Here is a 6,000-nt window from a genome sequence, read left to right on the forward strand (position 1 = left end):
TACGGTGGCATGACAAGAGGGTCGTGCACATGCCCACCACCGTACATAAGGGGAAGATGACAGACAGTGGGAAGGTCGACCATAGGAGAGGCGAACCTGTGATGAAACCTGATGCTGTGTTGGACTACAATATCAACATGCGGCTGCTGGACAAGTCCGACATGATGACTGGTGAGATTGACTGCCTCAGGAAGAATACTAGGTGGTACAGGAAAGTTTTTCTGCATCTCATAGATATGATGATGCTGAACGCCTTCATCCTGTACAAGATGAAGGTCAGGCCACCCAAGTCCTTCTCCCTGAGGTTGTTCACCAGGACTTGTGTCCCGCAGCTGCTGGAAAGATATGGTAGGGTGACAGCAGCAACTCCAAGGCGCCATCCAGTAACACTTCCCAACTGACTTGAGCAGAGGGCGTATATGGATCGGCACAGATTTGAGCTTATGCCTGCCACACGGAAAAGGAAGGCTGCGATTCGCAGGTGTCAGGTGTGTGCATATACCACCCGCCGCACACCTGAGCACAAACGCACCTCTTGGCAGTGCACTGAGTGCCAGGTTCCCCTCTGTGTTACCTGCTTCTTTGATTACCACAGCCAGAAGCAGTTCTAACAGTGCAATTGTGAAAGGAGAATAATGTGGAAATAATGTGTAAATAATGTGAAAATAATGTGTAAATAGCAAGTGAAAGCAATGGATGTTCAGTACATATGATTGAACAGTGTATTATAGTTTTATCTTACTGAAAGTGACAGCGAATAACATAGTGTAAGTAAAACAGAAGGGTAAATATTGAAAACAGAATAGAAAATGTAAATAGTAATGTAAGTAATTAGTAATATAAGAATATGAGTACAAATAATTTGTTATAACAGTGAAAGTGAATCCGTAGCTCTCTACGTATTTTACTGAATGAAAAATTGAATGACTTCAGTGACAATAAACTAATATTACTGAAGGAAACTTATGGAGAAAGACTCCAGATATATATAAGTGTGATATAGTAATAGAAATATAAAGTGTGAGGGGTTTTATGAATAATAAATGACAGAGTACCCAGAGCGAACTAGCGCAAGTGCGACGATCAGACGCGCTCGTAATTTCCATTGCTTTCACAGAGGTTTTTTTTTGGAGTATGGATCCCAAACTACTTAAAGATCATAGAGTAGTGTTTATAGTGTTAATATCTGGCTGTGGTAATCATATTACGGGTTGTCGGGAAGTGTAAAGTGGAGACTTCGTTATCCAACTTCAGAGGTCTCTACAAGTCCTACGGTAACGACGAAGGCTCAACAAACATTCCAGGAGAAAGCTGAAGGTATGTGCCATAAGCATATTTAATTTTAATATTCTAGGACTAATAACTGATTTTTGGGAAATATTTTTTGAGAGTCTGTCGGAGCCCGAATAACCCCGCGGGACACGCAAAACATTGGTAAACATGCCCACGGTGTAGGGGTTAAGAACAACAGGAGGGACTCCATCAGGCTTATATGCCTTGTTAGTATTAAGGCCAATGACAGCAGAAAATACATCAGCCTGAAGAAATTTTAATGTCAGCCATGAGGAAGTCTGAGGGGGGAAGTGATGGAGGAACAGCACCGGAATTGTCTAGGGTGGAATTGGAGGAGAAGTCTGAGTGAAGAGATCTGCTTTATCAGTAGAAGAAATAGCTACAGAGCCATCAGAACAGAAAAGAGGAGGGAAGGATGATGAGGTAAAGTTGTTCGAAAGGTTTTTGGCATGGTGCCAGAAGGAGTGGGAAGAATTCAAGATGGAGAGTTGAGAGCATTTAGTACGGATAAAATTATTTTTAAAAGAGCGAAGAACAGACTTAGCATGATTCCGGGCAGAAACATACGCAAGATGTGATTCAGGGGTGGGTTGGCTCTGGTGCGCTGTAGATGAGTAAGGACAATATATGGAGATCCTTCTGTCTAGGCTGCCCTCACGTGATTGTGTTGAGTGGAAATACAGATAAGCTGACATTAATATTATACAGTGGAGTGCCTCCCCATTTTTTTTTTTTTTTTTTTTTTATGACAGCATAGTACATGACTGGTGTTGTATGCATTACAGGCAGTAACTGTGATTGCTTGCTCAGGACGTACCGACCATTTGGCACCTGAACAAGGCATTCCTAGAAGTTTTGTATCAAGTTTCATAAAAGAAGATGGGTGAGGTAATTTTTCGAGGGTTGCTTCACAAAACATTCTTTTTGTGATAATGACTATCAATATATGGACAACATGATACAAAAATTCTGTGATGATAACGATTTTACTGCAATTTGCAGCATAGGATCACTTCCTCGAAGGGAAAATGTTGGCCAGAAATTAATCATTACCCAAGATGGCGAAATTACAGTGCGGAAGAGCTGTCTGTCGGGAACGTGGTGCCTGGGAAAGTCGAAGTGTTGCAGTGGCTATGTTTATTGTTACCGTATCCGATTCTGTATAAGTCATCGGTAGAAACGACAAGATGCAAAATATGCAAGGGGGTACAACCATCTCACAATTTAAATTTCTGTCATTCTTGATGTCCTAACCCTGGACTTGGGGCAGGCGCATCATGAGACTAGTACACTAAACACTAAGCCATATGCATGGCTTTTGGTTTGTTGTCTGTTTCTCTCCATATAGCTTTTATTGCAGGATGCTAAAACAGCTCATCAAAAGCTCATAATATTATCTTATTCCATCTGCGCCCTCTTCCTCCCTACCCCACGCCACCCTTTGCTCCTGTCTCTCCTCTGCCGCCGCTGTGAAGGTCAAGTTGATTCCTCAGTCACATACTGGCCATGTAAAGACGACGTTATGATTCCATGAGGCTGCTTTGAGTGTTTGTAAAGCACGATGGCTGTCATTCCATTGCCAAAGATCTGTGGACAACTGAACGCATGATATTTACAATACATGAATGTGAAAACTGGATTGCCGATTCAGTAGAGAGGTGACTTGCAGTCCTAATAGACCCAGATTCGAATCCTGGCTGGGGCAAGGATCAGCTTAAGGATATGAATTTCATTAAAGCAGACCTTACTGATCTACCAGAAGACCAGCCGACATGTAAAAATACTGCCTCAAATACCAGTACACCAGTGTTGTATGAGACAGCCCTAGCATGTATTCAATATGGACGGTGGTTGCTAGCGCCAAAGTGGTGGCATGTGGAGGTGTGCAGCATGCAGGATTGCTGGATCTCAGGGAAAGGTCTGTGAAGTCTATGCCCAGAGTCGGACACAAAAAAATTTCATCGATAGTTAATACTATTTTTTCGGATCAGATATTAATTGGCTATACTGCTTCAGTTACGAAGTCTGCTGTGTTGTATTGCATCATGTGAATAATGTGAGTTATGTGCGGTAATATTTAGCGCTATCCTTTTTTGATTGCGGAAATGCTGTGTGTGACGTTCGTCAGTATTAAAAAAAAAAAAAAAGTAATCATACTCATGGGTTTCTTTGGATATGAAAATGAGCTACTTCTGCACACACAAATGAATCTAAAGCAGAACACCCTATATGTCACATTTTCTACACCTTCAGTACTATAGTAGGACTCGCGCACGTTTGCGGCTGTGGTGTGGCTCGCAACTGAGTACAATGGTGCCATGTTTCCCCAACTTGCGATGTGAAACGGAAGCTATTTATGTACAAGGCATCACAAATTCGATAAATTCAGATGAATAAAACTTACACTTGTGTATTTTGATGGATGAATCAACAGTAATCTTATTATGCATAAAATATTTATACAGTAACACAGAAACATGGCATACATATTGTACAGTGTTGCTAAAAGAAATTGTAGTCACTTTTAATGGTTTTTAGCGTAGTTTTAGGGTGGGTAATAATATCACAGTTATGGATATAAGATAATGAGCCTGAAAAAAGAAGAAATATGCCAATATCCAAAGTAAAAGAAATAATTCATGTAATTCTTCTGAGTGGCAACACTTACCAGTTTGGCCTACGGTAAAGTACCTTCGTATACCCAACCATAGCTTGTACAGGTGTTGCTAGGGAAAAATGCTCACATTTACCGGCTTTTACCATAATTTTAAGGACGAGGAATAATCACATTTATAATCATAAGCTAATATGTAGGACAAAATAGTAGGCATATGCCAATACCGAAGTAAAAAAAAAAAAATTATTCACTCGCGAGCGGCAACACTTCCACACCCAGTCGGCGAGAGAGCGAGAGAGAGAGAGAGAGAGAGAGAGAGGCAGGAGAGGGGCATGAATTGAATGCATTGTCGGCATCACTAAATATAACAAAACCAAATTAACAAATGAAAGCACAATTATAAATAACTTATAAAAGAATCAAAAGTACTCAGGGTGGCTCACATTTCCCGCCAGGAGAGAGAGAGAGAGAGAGAGATAACGGTATAGAAAACGTGGCAACACTGTACACAGGTGCGGGCTACACCACAGCCGCAAACGTAGGCGAGTCCTACTATAGTAAATACCAAGGATAAACTTTGCACTCATGATCACAGGGTGGTCCTTATATCACAATGAATCCTCCATGTTTCAGAAAGCGTGGTAAGAGGGATAATGCATTTTTGGCTGACTACAGGGCTACAATAAATTACAAATGAGACAGGCAAAAAGAGAAAAGGCACTGCATAACAAGGAAGTTAATTTTGGCAACGGCCAAAACTGGCTAGCTGAAAACGCCGCCAATTTTCATTAAGATTAATTTACTTTATGGATTAAAAGTAGGATAGTAGTGAATGAGTTATACGCTTTTTGCTCTAATTTGGTTTATTATTGCCAACTTACCACCATGACTGGTTAGCAGAAACGACGGACTGAGACAAGAACAAGTTGGTAGTCACAAAGAACTGTTATGAAAGGATGTAGAGCTATAGTTTTTTACCACTAAGCTTGTTGAAAGAAACTACAAAAGGCCGACAATCTGGAGGAAGTTAGCGTAAATGGCTGTAATATACTCCCTCTCTCTCTCTCTCTCTCTCTCTCTCTCTCTCTCACTCCCCCTGTGTGTGTGTGTGTGTGTGTGTGTGTGTGTGTGTGTGTGTGTGTGTGAATAAACAGATGGGCGAGCTTATTATGATCCCTTTGACCGTGCTCTTTCCACTAATATAGTTTTTTCTACGTAACGCCAGATAAATTTGATCAGACTAACGTCAGATCCCTCACTTCAGACGCCTCGCTTCAGTGGAGCTAAACTCTGTCGTATTAACCCGTTCACTGTCATCTTCGAACTTTGATCTTTAATCTGGTTAATGTTACAAACTTTATTTCCGTAAGGAAAATTCATTTTCGACAAACGAATTAAACACAAGAGTCCTCAGGTGTCGTGGAATATGCAGTGATTCCAATTGTTTGCCGCCTGCTTGCAGTAGCTGCCACCTTTTGTTTATTCCAGTTGTTTAATTTTTTCTACACTACAGTTTGTGATACTGACGCATGAGCTGATTTTAGAGGCGTACCAGGCTAGGCACACCACTTCATCCACTGCACACTTGTGTACACTGTAGTCCACACTGCGGGAAAGATGTCGTTTCACATAGAACAATAAACGGTGCCAAGGCACAGCAAACCCATCCCCGGCAGTCATTTTAGTGCTGACGTATAAACACAACTGGATATCTAGTCAAAGATGTCACATATTAAATTTGGAGTAAATCGGGTGAAAATTGACGATTTTATGCCCATTTGAAATTTTAGGCCCGACTCAACTGACATTGACCTCCCTACCGCTAACTGGGGGGGTGACCCCCCTGATGTAAGGAGGCATGTTATAGGATGCAGATTTGAAAGATGCACCTTTAGGTTTTGGTTTCATGTCGATATGACGAATTTGAAAGGAGTTATGGCGATTGTACCCCTGTACAAAAATAAAGGTGAACGAAGTGAGTGCAAGAATTATCGTGGCGTAAGCTTACTGAGTGTGGCAGGGAAGGTATATGGAAGAATTATTATAGAGAAAGTAAGAGAGATATCAGACGTCCTAGTGAGTGTTGAACA

Source organism: Coenobita brevimanus, chromosome 90, assembly GCF_032717465.1.
Source record: "Coenobita brevimanus isolate Jiangsu-jjx chromosome 90, ASM3271746v2, whole genome shotgun sequence".
NCBI classification, from domain to species: Eukaryota; Metazoa; Arthropoda; class Malacostraca; order Decapoda; family Coenobitidae; genus Coenobita; species Coenobita brevimanus.